The 23,208-nt window shown below is 41.7% G+C and overlaps 1 protein-coding gene across 21 annotated transcripts in view; it reads right to left on the reverse strand.

The window, feature by feature from the left end:
- Nucleotides 1-23,208, reverse strand: part of MSI2 (musashi RNA binding protein 2) — a 574,150-nt gene that overhangs the window by 245,618 nt on the left and 305,324 nt on the right. The window lies entirely within an intron of this gene.

Raw genomic sequence — 23,208 nt, forward strand, 5'->3', positions numbered from 1 at the left:
CAGTGAGATCTTGAAGAACAGTGATGGAACAACAGCGATCCAAACAGTTGTGGTATACCTCAGTGGCAGGGTGACTGGAACCTGGGCTGCAAAACTCCAGAAAAGCCACGAGATGGCAGCAGCAAAGAACGAGAAATGCTTGCATTTCTTTGACTCAATTATCTCTCATCTTCACCTACATTTCTACAGCCCAGGTGTGGTCAACCTACTTGGAAGAACTGGAAAGAAAGAAAGAAAGAAAGAAAGAAAGAAAGAAAGAAAGGAAGGAAGGAAGGAAGGAAGGAAGGAAGGAAGGAAGGAAGGAAGGAAGGAAGGAAGGAAGGAAGGAAGGAAGGAAGGAAGGAAGGAAGAAAGAAAGAAAGAAAGAAAGAAAGAAAGAAAGAAAGAAAAGCAAACAACAAGACCAGATAGTGTACACACAGTATTGCCTTAATCAAAAGCTCCTTTGTCCACAATGCCTCTCCTGAAATTGAAATCTCCTCCCCCACAGGACTCCAATCTACTGGGGGAGGCAGGACAGGTGCTTCACCCACAGATAGGCCCGCCAAGGCAAGGTTCTGCTTAGCCTCAAAGGGATTCAATGGGCCTTTCAAAAGCCACAGGTGTTTCCAGAGAGAAGGATACGTGTGGGGGGGGAGGGGGGAAAGGGGGGGGTGTTACACTCAGTCGCCACATTCCAGCCGCTCCATTTCAGAGAACAGAAGGATCCCGACGCACTCAAGTGTGACCAGAGGAAAGGAAAGCTTTCAAGATCCTGTTATTTGCATGACTTGGCGCACCTGCGTTTCATCCGAAAGGCCACACCTCAGTGGTGCTCTTTAAGAGAAGAAGAGCAGGGCACTGAAGCTGCCTGTCACTACAACAGATGCTGCCAGAGCCTGGATCCATAAGGCGTTGTTTTCGAATGGGACAGGTCATGGTAGCTACAGATAGAGGAGGGGGCAGTGACAAAAGAGCAGACGACACACAAAGCTCGGTAGATTTGTAGGAACAATGCTGGACCATCAAGAATACTTTAAAGGTTCCTAAGGTGATGAACGAAGCTGCTCAGAATCCCTTCTCAACTGAGAGATGGGGAGAGGGGGGCAAATATTGATAAATAATGAATTATGTCTACAAAACATTTTATCCTCTTAATTTAAGACATTTTTGGGGGTGGGGGAAGAATCTGTGATGGGAGGGAAAGTGTGTGTGTGTGGATAGATAGATAGATAGATAGATAGATAGATAGATAGATAGATAGATAGATAGATAGATAGATAGACAGACAGACAGACAGACAGACAGACAGACAGATATATACTGTAGATAGAGAGATAGATGATAGATAGATAGATAGATAGATAGATAGATAGATAGATAGATAGATAGATAGATAGATAGATAGATAGATAGATAGATAGATAGATAGATATAATCAGATACTGTAGATAGATAGGGATAGACAGACAGACAGACAGACACTGTAGATAGATAGATAGATAGATAGATAGATAGATAGATAGATAGATAGATAGATAGATAGATAGATAGATAGATAGATAGATAGATAGATATAAATAGATAGATAGATAGATAGATAGATAGATAGATAGATAGATAGATAGATAGATAGATAGATAGATAGATAGATAGATAGATAGATAGATAGATAGATAGATAGATAGATAGATAGATAGAGAGAGAGAGAGAGAGATACTGTAGAGTAGATGATAGATAGATAGATAGATAGATAGATAGATAGATAGATAGATAGATAGATAGATAGATAGATATAAATAGATACTGTAGATAGATAAATATATAGATGGATGGATAGATGAATGAATGGATGGACGGACGGACAGACGGACGGACGGATGGATAGACAGACAGACAGATAGACAGGCAGGCAGGCAGGCATACAGACTAGAAAGAGAGAAAGAGGGATATACACACACCATTTTTTATTAAATTTCTTAATATAAAATACAGTGAGAATGAAGATTGCAGGGAAGTGGTGAAGAGAAAAAGGGGAAGGAAAGCTAAGGGGCAGGGGAGAAAAGGAGAAAAAAAGTGTTATCTTCCAACTTCTTTCAATGCACTAAAATAAAAATAGTAAGGTCCAGCTTCAACATTTTTCTGGGAGGGAAAACATGGTTCTTTCCTTGTCCTTCATCTCTTTAGAGAAAACAATTGACATTTGTAACCCCCCCCCCCCCCGCAAAAAAAAGACAGCCTTGAAGTTACCAACTAATTTTTTATAAACACGGGTAGTCCTTGACTTATGACCACAATGGAGGCCATGCTTTCAGCTGCTAAGCAACATAGTTGCTTTTGCCCCATTTAATGACCTTTCTTCCATAATTGTTAAGTGAATCACTGCAATTGCTAAATTGGTAACACTGTTTGTCAAGTGAATCCAGCTTCCCCATTGACTTTGCTTGTCAGAAGGTCGCCAAAGGGGAACCATGTGATCCCAGGGACAATGCAACCATCATAAAGCCGCCTTGAGTCGCCATGGGCGAATAGGCGGCAATATATATATTTTAAAATAAATAAAATAATAAAATAAAGTCAATTGACATGCATCTGAACTTTGATCACGTGACCATGGGGATGCTCCAATGGTTATAAATGTGAAAAATCATCACAAGTCATTTTTCCCCCAGTGGCGCTGTAGACTTCGAATGTTCACTAAACGAATGGTTGTAAGTCGAGGACTGCCTATAACAGAACTTTATTATCCCCTTCCTAGTGGACCACATAGTCTGACTGCAATTCATGCGCAGAATGACTCCTAAGGATGCTGCTGGGCTCGGTTTTAGCTTGTTTTGTTTGCTCTTATCTCTTAACAGATCTTAACATATAATCAGAGTTGGAAGGGACCTTGTAAGTCATCTAGTCCAACCCCCCCCACCCAAGCGGGAGACCCTACACCATTTCTGACAAATGGCAGTCCAATCTCTTCTTGAAAGTCTCAAGTGATGAAGCTCCCACAACTTCCGAGGGCAACTTCTGTTCCATTGGTTGATTGTTCTCCCTGTCAGAAAGTTTCTCCTTATTTCCAGGTTAAATCTCTCCTTGTTCAGTTTTCCATCCATTATTCCTTGTCTGGCCTTCTGGTGCTTTAGAAAATAGCTTGACCCCTTCCTCTCTGTAGCAGCCCCTCAAATATTGGAAGGCTGCTATCATGTCTCCCCTGGTCCTTCTCTTCACTAGACTAGCCATGCCCAATTCCTGCAACCGTTCTTCATATGCTTTAGTCTCCAGTCCCCTAATCATCCTGGTTTTAATTTCATCTCTGTTTTAATTTCCTTCGTATTAGGCATGGTATCGAAGACACCCCAAAACGAGTGTGTGTGGGAGAGAGGAAATGTATGAAATATAAACCTCCAAAGCTTGTGTCTCTGCAGCTGAACAAGGTGGCTGATCCCGAGATGGAGGAAGCAAATCCAAAAAAAGATGGGTGAGCTCCACAGTCTGGCAAACAAAACAAGCCAACAACATCCCCCCCCCAAAAAAACCCAACCCCCCCTCTTCTCGCCTAAGACAGAAAACCAATCCAAAACAGACGGACTTTGAAATCTCTTGTTCCGGCGTGCTTTTTCATCCATGTGTCATGATATTATTTACACAATCTCTGACAGAGATTACAATAGTGGTGGGCTTCAGAGAGACCGCTGAATTTTAATAGCTTCCTTCCCTTAAGAATTGACAGCTTCGGGAGGGGCGGGGGGGGGGGTCAGCAGTCCAGCTAACACTGACCAGCGGCCCCTTGAGCTGGAGGCGTCTTGTCATGACAAAATTTCAGCCTCTCTCCAGGCCTTTCTCCAGGGAGATCTACTCTGAAATTTCCTTTGTTCGGTTTCTTTTAAGACACCACACCGCTGGAGCCCAGCTAAGGCAACAAATAACAAGTCAGCCAACCCAGTCCTTGTCTAAGTGGGGGGAAACACACTAGATGACACAAAGCTTTCTCCCTGTTAGCTGTAACCTAGGTGACAACGCTGAGATCCGGCTGGCATGCCATCTCCTCACGTCTCTAAATTTCAACTTTCCACAGCTCGACTAACAAGTGGATCCATATATTATTCCCACATTTGCACGAGCGCAGCACAGGAGGTCCTCGTGTGACTGTTCACTTAGTGACTGCTCACTTAGGGATCTGCCATGCCCCTGTCGGAGTCTGAATCTGAGGAGGAAAACAGGGAGTGGGAGTGCGGCCCCATTGGCCGTGAAGGAAATTGTGGAAGGCAAAGTCCGGCTGGGCAGAGCAGGGGAGAAACAGAACAAGGGCGAGGGAGTTCAGAGGAAGACCCAGGCTCAGCCCCTCTTCATTCTAGGGCACGGAGGGAGGAACGGAGAAGAGAGCAATGTGGGTTGCGTGGTTTACAGGGGAGGAAAGGGCCCTGATTTCCTTCAGTAGCCACAGCTGGGAATGAGAGTTTAAAAGAGATGCATGCTGAGTGCGACAGTTGCTAGGAGTAAACGTGAGTTTATCTTGTGTTGACTTTAGTTATCTGTGTTCCTGGCATCTTCCCAACCATGTTGAGTTATTGCCGTGCCTTCACGTCTCGAATTCTTGCTCCTGCCCTGCAGAACTAATTACTTCATTTTGCCTTGATTGGACTTATAGTTAGTTTTTGTTGACCACGTTTTGGACTTGATTCTCTGCAGCCAAAGGCTGTTCCTGGGAGAGTTTTTCTCCAGCCAGAAGGTAACCAGGACATTGGGGGCAAAGTTGGATCTAATAAAGGGACTCTACTGATTATCTGACTGCGTTGCCTTTGTGCCACGCCCTTGGTCATCACAGTGACCATTCAAAGTTTTACGACAGACCCCAAAAAGGTACTGGTGACCTGAATTCACACTTTTAATCGATGTCTGAGTCACATGGTTGCATTTTGATTTGCAGTGTCCTACACTCCTGTGACTATGATTTTATGTATTTTTGACTGAAACCAGGGTTTACTTCCAGTTGCTTCCAAAAAAAAAACCAAAACCCCATAGCAAACAATGGGTTTATTTAATTATCGTGTTCACTTAACGACCAGGTTGTTTGCTTAAGGACCATTGCAAAACAAGTTGCAAAATTGGGCACAGTCACATGATGACCCACCTAATAACTCTCACAACTTACAATTGTAATTCTGGGCTCAATTACAGTCATAAATTGATGACTGCATGTAAGTGGAAGGAACTTAATTCACTGTTGATGAGTGAAGTGGTCCTCCTCATATTAATGGATTTACAAAGTAAATCCTGGGATAACAGATTTTTTTTTCTTTTAAAAACATTTCTCTTTGATGAACAATGAAATTAGCCATGTAAAGTCCCTAATCTGGGGCAACTGAGTTATATTTTTTAAGGAAAAAAATGTGACTTGAGAAAGGAAGGGGGAAATTGGTTATTGGCTAAAAACACCTGGATTGCCTTTTCAGATGTCCTTCAAAAAGTGAGTTTTGGGTTTTTAATCAAAAATGGGCTGGATTCCATGAGCATGAGGTCCATTTCTAATTTAGACAATACAGATAATCCTTGACTTACAACAGTTCATTTAACAACCAGTCAAATTTACAATGGCATTGAATAAAGTAACTTATGACCGTTTTTCACACTTACACTTGCCATGTCCCTGTGATCACGTGATCAAAATCAAGACGTTTGGCAACTGACTCGTATTTATGACGGTTGCAGTGTCCCGGAGTGCGAACTTCTGACAAGCAAAATCAATGGGAAATCCAGATTCGCTTAACAACCACATTACTAACTTAACAACTGCAAGTGATTCACTTAACCACTGTGGCAAGAAAGGTCATAAAATGGAGCAAAACTCACTTAACAAATGGCTCACTTAGCAACAGAAATGTTGGGCTCAACTGTGGTCGTAAGTCGAGGACTACCTGTATTTCAGCAGTCTGAGAGGTGGCTCAGGACATAGCCCAAACGTCCAGTATAGAAGAAACGGCAGTCATACAGCACAACCCAATCACCAAAGGAGGACATTATGGATCCTAAGAAATAGAACTGGATCCTTCCTGACAAACAAATCTTTTAGGCAAAGGGTATCAAACTCGATTTCACTGAGAGCCACATCAGGGTTGTGTTTGATCTTGGGAGGGGTGGGCGTGACCAGGGTGGGCCAGGGTAGGTGTGGCTAGTTCAATGTTACTCCTATCTGGGGTACCTGTGGTGGTTCGGCTGCCTGCCCCCATTTTTGCTGGCAGAGGCACTGCGGGCCAGTCCTTCACTATTTCTAGGGCGGCCCTGCAGGCCAGATCTAAGCATCCTGTGAGCCATATCTGGCCCACGGATCTCTCCGCATTAACAGCTGCGCAAATCCCCACTGTATGTACAATAGTTACACCATCCAACCAATATTTCAACTAATATCCATGTCTGTCACTGCACTAGAATAAAGAGAGAGGTGGGATCAAGCTATTCTTCAGGGTCTTGACACTAGTTAAAATAAGCAAAAACTATTTCCGGGATTAATCAACCGCAGGTGTACAAGCCATTGGGATCAGGGGTATAAAGGAGAAGATGTATATGATGAGATCATGCAAATATCATTAACCTACATAATTCTATCAAAGATGGGACAAAAACAGGTAACTAGTGGAATTTGTGCACAATAGGGGTGTTTGTGTTTGTGTGTGTGTGTGTGTGTGTGTTGTCATTCCGACATCTTTGTATTTGCTGCCAATGCTGCTGACCTTCATAAATAATTTCCTTGCTCCTTGCTCCAGCATAATAGTTTGAATGTTGGCGCTTGAGAAAACTCATGCAAATAGAGCAAGCAGCCAAGAAATGGATAATCAAACCACCCTGAGTACTCACTCAAAGCACAAACGACCCCGTTCAAATTTTAATTGAATTTTTAAATGGAAGATCTTTATGGTTTTAATTGTTGTACGCGGCATTTTATTCAATGACTGTAAGCTGCCTGCAGTTGCCTTTGGCGAGATGGATGGCATTAAAGTTTAAAAAAAATAAATAAATAAATAAACAAACAAACAAACAAACAAACTTTACTTTGGACACAGGATGCAAAGACACAGCTCTTTGGAGAAAGCTCCAGTGCTGGGAAAGGTGGAAAGGTGGAAAGGAAGGAAGGAAGGAAGGAAGGAAGGAGGGAAGGAAGGAAGGAGGGAGGGAGGGAGGGAGGGAGGGAGGGAGGGAGGGAGAGAGAGAGAGAGAGAGAGAGAGAGAGGGAAAGGGAGAGGGAGAGGGAAAGGGAAAGGGAATAACCAGCAGCAAGGTGGAGGGCGTAAGCTTGATTTGAAGATCTGGAGAAAATCTATGTTGCTAACAGTTGACACTAACGTGACAGCACATATTGTGATCAATTGGCATAGTTATATTCTGTTTAATTGATTGGTCACTTTTAAGGAATAATGATTGAGAGGTTTGGTTGATGAGCATGGAATTGGATTAGTTTTTTGGGGTTTCTTCCTTTCAATTGTTCTCTTTATTTTTTGCAGTTCGATTGGATCTATGGCCCACCGGGGGCACAAATAATATACCCAAGATGGACAAACCTTAGACTAACATGATGGAACATTTATTTTCTGAGTGGCACCATTGGGACATTTCTGTCTTTGGGTTCAAAGCTTCTTCACCAACAACCTGGATGACGAGGAAGCTCTGAATTCATGTTGTTGTTTTTAAAAAGACTGTTTCCCCCAGAATAATTGATTTTCAAAACAGGAGGGTAATCTCATTTTCTAAGAATATAGAAAACCAATATTTTTTTTTTCCTCTCCTCCTCCTCCCTCTGAGTAATCTTTCTTTTGTGGTGGGGATCATCTTCTTTTCAAATCAGTGCACCTCTGAATTTTGGTTCAGCAACGGGTAGTAAAAGAAAAGACAACGGAAGCCTGACACAAATTCACACCGAGACTGGAAGACAAAGACCAAGTCCTGTAAGATTGAAAAAGCTTGCATACTAGAGTTGTGAGGGGAGTGTACTGCCTTTTGTGTGGACGCAGCAGGTAATGGATATTCCTGGAGGCTTTAAAACCATGATGCTCTTCCGGCCATATCAAATTGGTTTCTCTCTTTCTTCCCTCTCCACCAAACTTTTGTTTGTTTCTTAAGGTCAAATCATTTTATCTTTGCCTTTTCAGATGGCCCCAACCCAACTCGCTTTTGCAGGGCAGCCATTGTCACAGAGAAACAACCCCTTTCTTCTGGCAGCAGACTGACACAATGGCATCGCTCAGTAATTCCTGAACAGATAAAGTGCTGAACAGAAAAAGAATTTCTATGAACGCTTGGACAAAATAAAGCATCTAAGATGACCGGGAGGAATGGAGGTGGTGGTTGGGGTAGTAAAAAAAGAGCTGATATAAATACCATGAGTTCTCAGGAAGAGAAGAAAAACTTTACAAAACAATCTAATTGCAAAATAAAGAATTGAGACCTGGGGTTGAAAAAAGAAATTCGTTCATTCATTCATTTCATTCATTCATTCAGTGGTATAATCTAACAAGAACAGTCTGAAATAAAACCCGGAACCCTTTCAATATGCAAAGGTTAAACAGATCAGTCTCAACAGCGCTTCATTCTCACGAGTCTCTATTTTATCAAGACAGAAGGCTGTTTCTGCCTTTCCATCAGAAGGGAGAAAGTCAAAAGTATCTATGCAGGAAAAGCAGATACTATTAGGCACCAAAGACCAGCTCCACCTGTAAAGGTTCAATTAAGCTGATTTATTATTAAAAGCCTATGCACAGGAATCTTTTCAACTAACGGTCCACATCATGTTAGAATTAGATAACAGTAAATGGCACCCAAAGGAAGTTGGACTTTTGTTTGATTGTGACTATGTAGAGATATTAGGCTGATCTCTCTTTTCACTCCACCTCCAGGATCTGCTATTCCCTCTCCTTACCAACCTTCCCTCTCCTTCCCTCTCCAACCAAGGAAAGTTGTTCTCTTCATGTTGGCTCCCCAATCCATAGCCTTGGAAGCACTAGTGAGATTCTAATCAGTGTTGGAGACTGTTTCCAAATGATAGTCCCAGAGTTAATCCCATTTCTTTTAATCAGGTGGATCCCAAGGAATATAACTGGAATATGAGTCAGAAGGAAGGGAAACATCCTTAATCAGAGGCAGTTTCTCATTTATGGATGCTCAGAACAATATTCAAAACAAGATAGATGAATGGTCCTCAAATTTGAAATCAGATGAAGCCCTTAAATCTCCTTCCAATCTCTCTTGGCCAAAACTCTTAGACCTCTTCAAACTGGTATTCTAGGGGCCTTTTCCCTTGGTACTTAACCATGGCACATGCACATGCCTTGTTGACATCTTTGGGTGGCAGAGATAGGATACATCTAATCTCCACCTTATAATTGAGAATGCCTCAAGTAATCCTTAGTTGAACTAGTATTCAGCTGGTATTTTCTCTGTTTTTTCTACAGTGTCTAGACAATTTAGACTGCCTCTAAATTCGGGCAGGGGGAGGAGTAGTCATGCTTAAATGCCAATCAGAGACCAGCTCTATCAGACCCATGGTCCATGTAAATCCAATTCTACTACTTCCAAATTGGCTGAGTAAATGTCTTCAGGAAGGCCCCATAGGGACAAGAGGGCAATTATCAGTGTTACTCACAGTGGCAAATGGCATAGCATGGTAGCATGCAGCATTTGGATCTCAGGTGGGAATCTAGTGCGGCCACCTACTCTGTATTTATTCACTACTTCTCTAAGGAGTAAGCCTTATTTTTCAAAAAAGTCAGAAAATGAACCTTACTGTTAAAAAACATTCCCTCCAGACCATTGCCACTCTACTTATACACAAGGAAACCACTTCACGTATCCGTAAAGCCATCAAGGTTGACTCAAAGATATTAGTATGTTTTTTAAACAGGGATTGGCCTTGGCTCTTTCCCTCAATGGAGTCCGGTGGCATTTGAGAGGACTGGCATAATTATTTCAGCCTCTGTGCCATCTTGCATTTATTTTTTTTATATATATCCTTTATTTATCCTCTCTCTCTCTCTCTCTCTCTCTCTCTCCCTCCCTCCCTCCCTCCCCAGTTTATATGTCCTCTTTATTATTTTTACAAATAACCCAAGGCGGTGAAGATATCCAACAACCCTGGGAGGCGGGTTGGGGTGAGAGTCTGGCCCAAAGTGACCCAGCTGATTTTCATGCCTAAGGCAGGAATAGAACTCACTGACTCCCAATTCCAATTTGCACCTATTGTATGATTGTTACAAGCTTTTCCCCCACTTTCTTTGTTCATTGATAAAATAATTCTGACTATTTGGGGCCTTTTCTTTTCCCTTTTTCCAGTTGGTCATAAATAAAACGATACCTGTTTTTCTATTCTGGGACTGTTTATTTCTCTCCCTTTCTCTCTCTCTCTGTCTCTCACTCTTTCGCTAATGGACCAATATGGTTCCTTGCCATTTTGAGGTCACAAGGGGAAACAGCTCTATAGATCACAGATGTTCAACGGAGATGACCCAGATGGTTGGATGGAAGGTTGCTCCAAACAATCTCCCTTAAGAATTTACACGGAAGCTTTTATGCTAAACAAAATAAAAGCATTTAGTGAGGGAAAGGATTCTTGAAAACAAAAATACCTAAGTCTGATAATAATAATAATAATAATAATAATAATAATAATAATAATAATAATAATAATAATAATAATAATAATAATAATAATAATAATAATAATAATGCAAAAAGGTTATTCCCCACATGATATGATCTGGCAGCTCCCAGGAACTGATTAAATCAATGAGTATCATATCAGTGGGCATTACTGAAGTCTGTCAAGGCCTCAGCTGCTTGAAATTCTGAGGTGATAGGGAAAAAATGAACACTAATCACAACCTTAAAGAATTAATAGCAGGTATCTTTTCTTGCCTCTCCCTCTGATCATATAAATATTATATTTACATAATCATAGCTTTGGTTTGTGTAATATTTATTCCTCCAGGCAGTTATGGAAAAGAAAGGTGATGCCACAATATGTCTTTGATGAGAAGTGCAGGGCCAACGCAGAATTTTTATACATATCAACATTTCAGTTCCTTCAGCTGATCTTAGTTTCCTTCCAGCTAACACTTTCCCTGGGAATAGGAGCCAACAATTCACCTTTTTTGGACAGTATAGGGGCAAGGGGTGGGCCTTACTCCTTAATTCTCCACATTGTTTTCAGCAAGAATGATATAAGACGCAGTTAATCTATATTTTTTAAAACCCGTTTCGTCAAAACTGGTTTTCTGTTTTGACGTTTTCTTTTTTGCTTTGGTGTGCCAATGACTGGATTTTAAAAAAAACACACACATCAAAGCAAAAACAAGACATCAAAACAGAAAACCAAGGTGACAAAACAGTTTTTTTAAAAAAATGTATTAATTGCATTTGAAAGTAAAACAAGGCAATGCAAAAATCCCCAAACAATGTGTAAGATGTAAGAGAATCTGTGTTTGGGGCAAGGTTCTTATCCTTTCCAAACAATAAACAAACCCATAAGTAAGGGGCTGCCTCTGAAAAGACGATATTAGTGCTTTATTTATTTTGCTGCTGGCAACCCCATGTGCCGAAGTGAGATTGAGCCCCCTTATGGAGGGGAGCAGAAAACCCACTCCCCAGCGGCCATAAGCAAGGGTATTTGGGGGAGTCTCCTTGCTAAAAAGTATCTCCAGACGCAAGAGCAAAAAAGATCTGGTCACAACTAATAGAGAGAAGGCACCACAACGAGGACAGGAAGCCTGAAAAATAGCATCCATTATAATTCCAGAGATGGTTTAATATCCTGTCTAGCATTTCACAGAAGATTAAAGAATCATCTAATCTGTTTAATAACTGAAATTCTCTGGGCAGATTACATCATATCCATCAGGAATGAGCGATTCATGGTCGGCAAGCTGCATGCAACCCTCCTTCCAGCTTGATTGATGTCCACAGCACCTGGACTTTCTTAGGAAGGCACTGCTAAGACTTAGTAGCCAGGAATGGCCCCAGGGCACGGTCAAAAAAATCAAGATGCACATTAAAAAAAACAACCAGGTGAAGCTTCAATCACACTGTCAGGGCTGTTATCTTACATTTTTAACTATGCCAAAAGACGAGACAGCCCTGTCAGAAGCAAACAGTTTGCTTTTAATGGTGTTAATACAGGCAGTTCTCGACTTTCAACCATTCGTTCAGCGACTATTTGAAGTTACCACCATGCTAAAAATGGGACTTACAATTGGAACTTGTACTAAAAACAGGGGAGTCAAACTCAAGGTGTGCGGGCCGGATCTGACCCGCGGAGTGCTTAGGTCTGGCCCACTGGGCTGACCTGGAAACAGAGCTCCATTTTGGCTGGCAGAGGGTTGCAGGAAGCCCATCGCAGCTGAAAATGGAGCTCGGGAGCCAGTTTTCTCCAGCCGAGCGCTCGGGCCTCCACAGGCATCCCCAACACAAGTGATGTCAAGCTGGCCATGCCCACTCAGGCCCCCCGAGGTCAAACACAACCCTGATGCAGCCCTCAATGAAATCGAGTTTGACACCCCTATACTAAAGCATCCCCACAGTCAAGTGATCAAAATTCAAGCGCTTGGCAAGTGGCCTGCATTTACAAAGGTTACAACATCTTAGGGTCAAGTGATCCCCATTTGGTGAGCTTTCCAACTGGCTTCCAACAAGCAAACATCATCAGGAAAAGCTGGATTCAGTTATCAACACAATTGGCTTAACTGCTACCGGGATTCGCTTAACAACAATGGCAAAAAAGGTCATAAAACCGGGGGTGACTCACTTTAACAACCGCTTTGCTTAGCAGCAGAAATTCTGGTCCCCATTGGGGTCGTAAGCTGAGGACTTCCTGCAGCATTCTACTTTTAAAAAGTAAGCAAGGAGTTAAAGAGGTGCACCGAGCTTCCAAAAACATAAAAAGTCTCCATGAAGCCGCCTGCACCTCGCTTGAAACGGCAATGGGAGGTAAACATGTCAATGTCTCTGAACCTCCCATTAAGCCCTACAATCACCGGCTATTAGACGCCACTCTTCAATCCGGTGAAATTGCGTGATCTCTGGAGGAACCGAAGACACAGAGAGGAGTGCCCAAAGCATCTCGGTGTTTGCCGTGACTAAGTACCTTGATGGAATTGGAGCAACTAGGCATGACAAGGCCTTTAGGCCCACTTCCTGGCCCAGCAACGTGAGCAGATAGTAGGGCGGTAAAATTGTCACCGAGCTTGTTTGGCAGGAACAGTTATGGGGAAAGGTGGTGGTTTAGTTAATGGACAGAAAGAGCCCTGATGGGCAATTACTCCAGTAAAGAGACAAGTGCACCATCAACCACTTACTGAGAAGGAGGAGGTTGTGGGCAGGAAGATAGGGAAGAACAGCTTCTTCTGACAGATGTCAAACATCTGATGCTGTCAGGCCGTTCTCTCTCTCTCTCTCTCTCTCTCTCTCTCTCTTCTCTCTTTCTCCCTGCCTCCCTCCCTCCCTCTCTCCTCGACTTGTGACAGCTGCTGTTTTTCGACCCCCTATTACAATTTGCCATTCCTTGCCACCGCAACAGATGACCAATTCAAAGGCAGTGGCTCCATCTTAATTGGGTGGGCTTCCTTGCGCTGCTCCAAGCAGAGATCACATCAAACAACACAGCGCCTAATATGTGTCTTCCCTCCCACCTTCTTGTCTTTTTGCAGGTTATTTACTGATAAATTTGTGAACAGTTTTGGAGGGAAGGTGTGGACAATTGCCCAAACCGGCGGAATACATATAAAGGGGAATATGTAGATAAGAAGGAAACAATAAAATCCAGTGTGAATCACTTGCTTAAATAAAAAAGGGACTCTATTGTTGAGGCTGTGGTGTTTTCTGATTTTGGTTGTTTTCATAGAGGCATTTCATTGTCAGGCTAAATAATATCAGTACTGATGATCAGTCTGTTGGTGATTTGCATCTGTGCTAGCTTGCTAAAGAAACATCTGCAAGAAAACAATCAAGATCAGAAAACACCAAGAACCCAACAAGTCAACCCTGAACAACACATGTTCTCTATTGTTGGACATGACTATACATTTAATTAGTACTTATCAGTTATCTCATGCTAACAAGTTTGTTTTCGTGGGCCAAAGTACAGTACAGGAAAATAAACCACTTAATAAGCAAATAAGTAGCATAAAACCGATGTAGATAGATATAAGTCAATCTTGAGCAATTCTGAAAAGCTAAGCCAAGTAACATCAGGTTAGTACTTGGATCAGAGGTATCAGGGCTACAGGGTTAAATGCTTTTAAAAAGACAATACAACAGTTCAATCGACTTACAACAGTTTGCTTAGTGACTATTCAAAGTTTCAACAGCATTGAAAAAAGTGACTTATGACTGTTTTTCACACTTATGACCATTGCAGCACCCGTCTGGTCACGTGATTCACATTTGCATGATTGACAACGGACTTACATTTATGATGGTTTGCTGGGATCATGTGATCACTTTTTGTGATCTTCTGACAAGCAAAGTCAGTGGGGAAGCCAGATTCACTTAACAACTGTGTTACTAATTTAACAACTGCAGTGATTCACTTAACAAATGAGGCAAGAAAACTTGTAAAGTGCTCATTTAACAAATTTCTCACTTAGCAACATAAATTTTGGGCTCAGTTGTAATCATAACTCAATACAGATAGTCCTTGACTTATGACTAGTTGCTTAGTGACTGAAGTTATGATGGATCCCCCCAAAGCTACTTATAACGCAGTTTTGAAGTTCTGATGTTGCCTCCCCTGCAGTCACATGATGGTATTTCAGGCATTCAGCAAATGCCCCATATTTATGGCCATTTCTGGGGGGGGGACCCCAAACCCATAAAAAACAAATGGTTCGCTTTATGATGGCAGGAGTTGCTTTATGTATGGAGCAGTCACTTAGCAACTGCTGCAAAAAAGGTCATAAAATTGTCTCTGGTCATGTAAAGAGTCACTTTGCAATCACCATGACTTATTATGGTAATACTTAGCAGACTCCATTATGGTCATAATTCAAGGACTACTTGTAACAAGCTACTCTCCATACTGTTCCCAAGAATACGACAAATGATGACTCAATGACATCCCATCAATGTACAGTTTTCATCTAACTAACTTTGTTAAGAAGAGCCAGCCTTCCTGGTGGTTCCTGTGCAGAAGTATGTGTGTATCTACAAGACAAATGTGGCTCCTTCATTGCTGCATTCCCACTAAAACTAAGCCAAGGTTTGTTTTTACCATGGTTTATGGGGGGGGGGGGGGAACCAGTGTTGTCTTGCAGATGAATAAAATGAGAATGGCTTTTTAAACCTTTACTTGATCCGTCTTTTCTTCATTGTTTCTGCCAAGACTCAGTTAAATGTTTCCAACGTCTTAAAGAAATGTCATGCTTATTTGGGGAGATAAGGAAAAAGTTTACCTTTTGTAAAGTGTTTTTGTGAGAAGTTTTTGCATTGTAGGTTTTCATCCAAAACTTTGTGTGCCTATACGTATTTGGGGCTGGTTGGTTGGTTATATATTTATTATTTGATTTCAATAGTTGCACATCTCAAAAAGTGATATGATATCGGTTTTGGGCTATGTGATTGCACGTGGCTTAGCTGGAAGATAACACCTGACAAGGAAGAATACAGGAAAAGTTGAAAAAGGTATAAGGGAAATCCTCGTCTTATGACCACTCACATAGTAACTGTTCAAACTTACAACAGACCTCTCCAGAACTACTTATGACCCAGTTTTGAAAGTTGATTCTGGTAGTCATTTGATTGCAGTTTGGGTGCTTGGCAATTGGTTCCCATTTACAGTTTGCAATATTCCACATACACTGCAACTTACAACATTTTTTGCTGAAAAGTAACATTTATTTTCAGCTTCCATCAAAAAAGCACCTACTAGCTTCAATGGGTTCACTTAACAATCGTGGCATTTGCTTAACAACCACTGTAATAAAGGTTGTAAAATCAGGCATGTCACATGGTGACCTACTTAATGACCACAACGATTTATGGCAGTAATTTTGGGCCTAGGTTGAGGATTACCTGTGCAATCTGAAGAGAAACCAGAGCAATGGAGAAATATGGAAACTAGGAATGCTAGCAAAAGCTACCTGGCCTGGTGTTTTTCAAACTTGGCAACTTTTAAGATGTGTGGATCTCAACCCCAAGAATTCCCCAGCCAGCAGCACATCTTAAAGTTGCCAAGGATGAAAAAACAACAACAGTGAAATTCCCTTTGCTTTCACAACCCTTTGGATTGATGAAAAGTTTGCACAAGGCACAGAAACCAACTGGAATGAAGCCAGGTACCAGAATCTGATGTGCCATAATTTCAAATGTGGGCATTTATCAACAAATAAACCATGGCTGGTTCCCCAATGGGGGTTCAGGCACTGAAGGAAATCACACTTGAATAATCCATCTTCTTACACCACAAAGTTGGAGGTGGAAAAACTGCTGAATTTCCAAACATGAAGCAAAGTGTCAGCAGCAGCAGCAAAGAAGGTGGTCAGCAGTTATGGGCTGCTCTATAATGTCTGGGGAAGTTTATACTAATATGTATATATACTAATATAAACTAACTAATGATAGATAGATAGATAGATAGATAGATAGATAGATAGATAGATAGATAGATAGATAGATAGATAGATAGATAGATAGAAAGTATAATGTGTACACACACACACACACACACACACACACATGCATACATATACATACATACACACAAACACTCAATTTTTTAAATATAATTTTAAAATACAGGTTATAAAAATTATGACCACAACTGAGCCCAAACTTTCTGTTGATAAGAGTTTTCTCCATTTTACAACTTTTTCTTGCCACAATTGTTAAGTGAATCCCTGCAGTTGTTAAGAGTAGCAAGGTTGTTAAGAGAATCTGGCTTTGCTTGTCAGAAGGTTGTCAAAGGGGAATCACATGACCCCGGAACACTGCAATCCTCAGAAATATGAGTCAGTTGCTGACCGTCTGAATTCTGATCATGGGGATGCTGCAATAGCCATAAGTGTAAAAAACTGTCATAAGTCAGTTTTTTTTCCAGTGCTGCTGTAACTTAGAACGGTCCCTAAATGAACTATTATAAATTGAGCTCAACCTATATAACCTCTCTCTCTCTCTCTCTCTCTCTATATATATATATATATATTAAACAGTTTCTAAACCTTGCCCCAAAATGTATGCTGGAGTGTAATTCCCACTGAGCCCTCTTCCCTGGGTGCGTGAAAGAAAGTCTTGATAGTAAAAACTGCTTTTCTCAGTATGCTACAATGGTTGGTTCCATAAGACCTTTGCCCAGGAAGCTCCCCCTCATTTAGTGTCACATTCACCATTCATTGGAACTCCCCATTAATTAATGTTGACCGAGGTGATAATTGTGCAGCTCTGTCTTGGGCTCGGGAATCAACAAGTTTATTAGTCCTAAATTGAGAAGCCTGTCAAGTAGGCTAATCTTTTCGAGGACGTGGAGAACAGATACTGACAGCCGTGAAATAAGGCACCAAAAAGGGAGGAGGGAAAATAAGGAGAAAAACCAGGGGGGGGATCGACAGGGCTTCCTTGGTCTTCGGGTGGGAACCAGCTAAACTGGTAGACAACTCTGAATGATGATCTGCAGGGTGAGGTTTGGCCAACTCGACCACGAGGAAGGGGAGGACCTTTATTACACATTTTTTGCTATTCAGCTTAGCAAAAGTGAACCCAACTAATACAGATCATGCATTGCTGGATCCGCAAAAAAAACAAAAAACCCAACAGCTTGTATCAAGACTGCTCAAGAAAGCTGGGTCTCTTTGAAACAATAATCTACTATTGTATTAGTGTTAAAGTTGTGGTGTTATGTTTTTCTGTTCAACATCTATACAACGCCACTGGGAGAGGTCATCAGCAGAATCTGGTCCCATTAACATGATTCTATTGAGCTGTACCCTGCCACACCACGTCCAGCTGGAGATACAGTCCATGTTCTTGGGGTTAGGATGACATGACACAAGATGACGTTGGATCCCTAACAGGACATTTGTTCATCATGCCTCCCTACCAGTTCCAGGTTTGCCTCTTGAGAACATATAATATCCTGAGGTAGGAGATCCACACCTAGGGATGTTCCCTGGACTCACGGTTATGACTGGAGGAGCAGGGAGAACCCATAACTAATTGGGCCTGTTCCTAAGTCCAGGAGATGCACCAGTTGTGGTCTCCCTTGACACAGGAAGACATGGTTACAGTGATTCCTATCTAACCTAATTACGTTAGTTTTTTGCAATATGCTCTGCTTGGGGCTGCTTTTGAAGGTCATTCTGAAACGAAAGTTGGCCCAAAATTTAACAGCCCATGTATTGACTGGCACTAGTCATTTTACAACATATTTTCTTCAGGGGGTGGGGGGAATACATTGACTACCAATAAGTTTCTGGTTTTGATTTACAAAGCTCTCTATGACTTTGCAGTGAGGAACTCTCAGAAGGTGAGGGGTAACAAAATAACAGAGTTGGAAGGGATCTTGGGAGATCTTCTAGTCCAATCCCCTACTCAATCAAGAGACCCTATACCATTTCACATAAACTACTGCCCTATCTCTTCTTTAAAAACCTCCAGTGTCAGAGCACCGACAATGTCTGATGGCAAGCTGCCCCACTGATTAATTGTTCTCGTTTTCAGGAAATTTCTCCTTAGTTTTGGTTGGTTCTTTCCTTGATTAGTTTCCATCCGTTGCCTCTTGTCCTGCCTTCAGGTGCTTTGGAGAATAGGTTGACTTCTCTGTGGAAGCCCCTCGGATACTGGAACACTGCTATCCTGTCACCTGTACTCCTTCTTTTCATTAAACTAGGCATACCCCACAATTCCTGCAATCATTCTTCATATGTTTTAGCCTCCATGTGTGTGGGTGTGAGTGTGGGTGTGGGTGGATTAAGCTAGAAGGCTTAATCAGCTCTAAACTCCAAAATAGCCCGTCTTAGGAAGCTAGGATGACCCCTTTGGCAATGGCCTCCAAATAGAAGCAGAGCACGAAGGGAAATTACTGAATGACACCTGAAAGCAGAAATGTAGGTATTATATATTCCTCGTGGCTTTGATTAATTTATGTATTCTATGCATTTTACTTTCCTACAGATGTTTTGATTATGTTTTCATATTCTTGCAAACTGCCAGGGGCATTACAAATAATAGCGGCCTGCTAATTGAATAACGCCACAATGCTGCTGACAATTGCTGGCGCTGTATCCTGAAAAGACAAGTAGCTCCATTGCTAGTTTATCCTTGAAAGGGGTATCATTACGTAGAATGGCCAACTTTATGGAGGGGAATCTTAAATTTGAAGGCATTACCTCTGAAGGGCTGTCCAGTTTAACTCTGGTTAATAGATAAAGAACTGAGAATGCTGGCTAGGGAATTCTGGGAACTGAAGTCCACAACCTTGCCAAGGTTGAACACACCTCTAGTAGACTAAGTAGCTCTTTCATCATATTAAAGATAGCTGCATTCAGCGCCAAAAAGAAAAAGAAAAATATTTTCAGACACAGGTCCCTAAAATGGGATGCCTAGGTTAGTTTGATTGCAACGCGGAAATGCTCTGACAGGAAAGAATTGCCTAGGTGGTTTGATTGGAATTGACGGCTTTTTTTTAACCTGACCTTGCCTGAAGAAGACAAACCAGACTGTATTGTGGTTGCTTGGAACTCACCCACCCACCCCACCCCCACCCACAAAATCAATTCTACACAGAGAACACGAGGTCATCTTTTTTAAAAAACCCAACCCCAAATCACGGAGCAACATGGAAGATGACATTTCCATTTTTTTTCCAGCAGACTTAACCTCGAAAAGAGAACAGGTATTACAAACTAAAAAATAACCCTAACTACTGCTGGATAAACACAAGAAAAATTAAGATTGCGGCAAGGCAGGTTGGAAAAAAGGATATATATTAGGAACAGATGACTGCCCCAGGAAGCACGTTTAATTTCATCCATTCTAAGAGTCCGTGTTAATTCTGGCACCATGACAGGGAACTGTTAAACATCACATTTGTTTGATTGTTGCTAATCTGGTTTATTTAAAGTGGTGCGTGTATGTGCACTTATTTGTTACACGTATATATATCTGCAGGTAGTCCTTGGTGTGGATTAGAGAACAAATGAAAGTATACTGTCTGAAATGGTTTCCTGCTTGAGCAGAGGGTTGGACTAGAAGGCCTCCAAGGTCCCTTCCAACTATTCTATTCTATTCTATTCTATTCTATTCTATTCTATTCTATTCTATTCTATTCCTATTCCTATTCCTATTCCTATTCTATACAATATCATCAAGAGAGTAAAAGAATGGAAATGGAAATGGGCTGGTCACAAAGCAAGAGGAACTGATGGCAGATGGACCAAGGCAATCATAGAATGGATCCCACTTGATCAAAAGTGTCCATGAAAGAGACCTAAAACAAGATAGATCGAAGACATCAGCAAGTAATTGGCAAAAGAAAGTTCAGGACCACATTGGTTAGAAACATATGGAGGACGCCTTCATCCTGGAGTGGATAGATAATGGCTAAAATGATGATGATGATGATGATGATGATGATGATGATGATGATGTGTATGTGTGTGTGTGTGTGTGTGTGTGTGTGTGTGTGTGTGTGTGTATTTGTGAGTGTGCAGCAAAGAGGTGTGCCCCATTTTACAACTACCCTTTTTCACTTGGAAATCTACAGGCTCCATTCTGCTCCCTCACCTGGAACTATACAGGACTCTGGCGGCTTAATTCTTCTGATTATTTATACACACTGCACAACTCACACAATATTTTGCTTTCTGAAGCAGAAAAAAATTCCCTTTTAGCTGCTCATAAACTGTCAGGTGCTATTATTTTAAATACCCAAGTGAAAATCTAAGAGCCAGCAAGTTGCTCCCGCTGATTTACTGCCTTCTCCTGTATAAATTAACAAAGACAAATGCCTGCCGCAAAGCCAGGCTGGTTTGGGTGTGTGTGGGGGGGGGGGGGGGGGGGAGAAGTGGGGAGGGAGAAATCGCACTCACTTCTAATCCTAGCCTTGCAGTTTGATTATGGTAGAATTGGACATAAACAAATAGTTTAACCTCAAAGCCACCTCTCTGAATGTCCACGATGACCCCTTTGGGCACCCTTTCCTTTCTCTCTGATAATGAAGATAAACCACTGACTTGCTCGCTCAAAATTTTGCAGCGCTGTGCTTTTAGCAACACAAGTCTTGTTCCCCGTGGCCTTTATAAGCAACGGGTTTTTTTCTTCTTCAACGGAATAGAATAGAATAGAATAGAATAGAATAGAATAGAATAGAATAGAATAGAATAGAATAGAATAGAATAGAATAGAATAGAATAGAATAGAATACTTTATTGGCTAAGTGTGATTGGACACACAAGGAATTTGTCTTGGTGTAAATATTCTCAGTATACATAAAGAAAAGGTACATTCGTTAAGAATCAAGAATCATCAGGTACAACACTTAATGATAGTCATAGGGTACAATCAACAATCAAATCATACTAGGAAACAGTCCATATAAATCCTATGGATACAAGCAAGAAAGTTACAGTCCTACAATCACAAGTGGGAGGGGAGGGGTGATGAGGAGTGGTGAGAAGATTAACAATAATAGTAGTGTACACTTTGTAAATACTTGGACAGTGTTGAGGGAATTATTCGTTTAGCAGAGTGATGGCTTTCGGGGAAAAACTGTTCTTGCATCTAGTTCTGGTGTGCAGTGCTCTATAGCGTCGTTTTGAGGGAAGGAGTTGAAACAGTTTATGTCCGGGATGTGAGGGGTCTGTAAATATTTTCACAGCCCTCTTTTTGACTCGTGCAGTATATAATGGAGGCGGGGATGGGTCATCCTACGCCAACCACTTTTTATGAATGTGGTTTGGGTGTGAAAAGACAAGAACCAGTTTATCTCCCACACGTGAATTATGGGCCCTGGTCTCTCCTAGGTAGATAGTGGAGATGATCTTCTTCCATTTGTCTGAAATGGCATATGCTTGAGCAGGAGGTTGGACTAGAAGACCTCCAAGGTCCCTTCCAACTCTGTTATTCTCTTATCTCCACCTTCCTTCTCACAGAGCCAGTTTGGTTTAGTGGCTAAGGCACCAACTAGAAAACTGGGAGACTGTGAGTTCAAATCCCACCTTAGGCCTGAAAGCCAACTGGGTGACTTTGAACAAGTCAAGGGGAGATTGTTCTAGTCTCAGTTTAGGCATAAAAGCCAGCTGGGTGGCTTTGAGCCAGTCACCAGGAGACTATGAATTCTAGTCAGGGGTGGGATTCAAATTTTTAACAACCGGTTCTGTGGGCGTGGCTTAGGTGATGGGCGTGGCTTGGTGGTCATGTGACTGGGTGGACATAGCTTGGTGGTCATGTTATTGGCTGGGCGTGGCCAACTCAATATCACTCACATCAAGGCACGCATCTCCTCGCCTGGCCTCTCATGACTGTGGGGATGCTGCAACAGTCGTGAGTGTGAAAAATGATCATAAGACACTTTTTTCAGTGCCATTGTAACAAAGTACCAGCAAAGGAGGGGAAAAAAACTCCGAGACATTCCTGAGACAGGAAGTCTAGTTCTGTCAAGAATGTAATAAGGGTTAACGGAGAGGCAGTTTCTGTAAGCAACACCAGAATGTTTCCTTCCTGCCTTTCTTACAGGATTAGCCCAGGAATTTCTTCTAACAACTGGTTCTCCGAACTGCTTAGAATGTTAACATCCGGTTCTAGAGAATAGGTGCGAACTGATAGAATCCCACCCCTGATTCTAGTCCTGCCTTAGACACGCCAGTCAACTGGATGACCTTGAGTCAGTCAATCTCTCTCATCTCAACTCCCCTCACAGGACTGTTGTGAGGAAAATAGGAGGAGGAAGGAGAACTAGACATGTTCACTGCTTTGAGTTGTGTATAAAAATAATAAAGGCAAAACATGAATGAATTTCATGCTCAGAGTTGCTGTGAGAGTGAGATGAACACTGCCTAAACTTGATAAATAAATAAAATCAAATAAATGAAATTTTTAAAAGGACACGTTCCTCAACTTAAAACTATAATTGAGCCCAGAATTATGGTTGTAAATTGTGGCAGTCATTAAGTGGGCCACCACACGACCACATCTGATTTAATTACCTTTTTTTGAAACAGTCTCTCTATATCAAATACCACTGGATACCAATACAGTCAGTCCTTGACTTAC

This window comes from Notechis scutatus, chromosome 1 (assembly GCF_049901735.1).
Source record: "Notechis scutatus isolate UNSWTSFEM ecotype Mainland chromosome 1, rNotScu1.2, whole genome shotgun sequence".
Classification (NCBI taxonomy): Eukaryota; Metazoa; Chordata; class Lepidosauria; order Squamata; family Elapidae; genus Notechis; species Notechis scutatus.